We start from the raw sequence: 1182 nt of genomic DNA on the forward strand, positions 1-1182 counted from the left end.
CTGCCATTCTGAAAAGTCCCCATTTACTCCTACTCTTTGCTTCCTGTCTGACAACCAGTTCTCAATCCATGTCAGCACATCCCCCAATCCCATGTTGTTTAACTTTGCACATTAATCATTAAGGGAGACATTTTAGCCACTGAAATGTGATTTATTGTTGTTACTTTAAACGGCAGACTGACTCCCCCTGTTGGATTGTGTCTGTATCAGAGCACAGTTCCACGCTTGTCCCTCGTCCCCTGTTGGATTTTCTCTGCATCCTCATCATAGGCAGTCCCTCGGAATGGAGGCAGCCTGTTGTTGCTTCGACTCCGAGAGTTCTGTGATGGCCTCTTAATGTGTCAACGACGCTTTTTGCAGGGTACTGGCCATTTTGAATCACTCCCTCTGTTGGAATTAAAGTATACCGTGACATTGACTAACAAATATTGAATTAACAAATCCATATATTTATAATTCTGATGTTAATTGGAAAATCAGGGGAGATCGCAAACGCACTCCCCCACTACCAGAAATTTTGCAGTCGAGGATCCCGCATTTTCATTTGGGAACATCGCAGGCATCTGCACACCGGAAGTGCAAAAAAAATGTCTGGGAACACCACCTTCTTGATCATGGTTAATCCCCTGCATGGTTTATGCTTGATTTTTCGCACACACTGCCTCCTGACATCATCTGCTGCCTCTTAACGTCTTAGCGACTCATGTCTAAAAATCACAATGTCCCTTTTCACAAAGTGCTGCTGCTTTGACATGTCCATTCTGCTAAAATATTGCAATGTCTAATGATATATCCCTTGTGAAAACACTGCAGTAACACAGAAGATGCCGTCCTTATTTGCATATTGCCCTTAAAAGGAAATCAAAGCTCCCTCAGTAACATGCCTTCGGGCCAGGGAAAGTTTTCCGCAAATATAATCGCGATGTATATTTATTGCCTGTGAAGTAAATGTTTGTCAAATCTTCACATGAAAACTAATTCAGAATCTGACGTGTTTGAAAAAGCAATGTTCCAGTTTTGCACAGGGGAAGATCAATAGGGAGGTGTGAGCTTGTGGCCGGGAGTCTTCGTCACAACAACAGCAACAACAAAAACTTGTATTTATATAGCGCCTTGAACGCAGTGAAACGTCCCAAGGCATTTCCCAGGACGAAGACCTGTGACATTCACCCGCTGCGGTGG

The 1182-nt window shown here is 43.5% G+C and overlaps 1 non-coding gene across 1 annotated transcript; it reads right to left on the minus strand.

Moving 5' to 3' along the window:
• Positions 1-477: 477 nt before the first annotated feature.
• LOC139241211 (U1 spliceosomal RNA) lies at positions 478-639 on the minus strand. Its single transcript, XR_011588818.1, has one exon. It is a non-coding gene; the product is annotated as a U1 spliceosomal RNA (small nuclear RNA).
• Between the last annotated feature and the right edge of the window lie 543 nt (positions 640-1182).

Source organism: Pristiophorus japonicus (genome assembly GCF_044704955.1).
Source record: "Pristiophorus japonicus isolate sPriJap1 chromosome 24 unlocalized genomic scaffold, sPriJap1.hap1 SUPER_24_unloc_1, whole genome shotgun sequence".
Classification (NCBI taxonomy): domain Eukaryota; kingdom Metazoa; phylum Chordata; class Chondrichthyes; family Pristiophoridae; genus Pristiophorus; species Pristiophorus japonicus.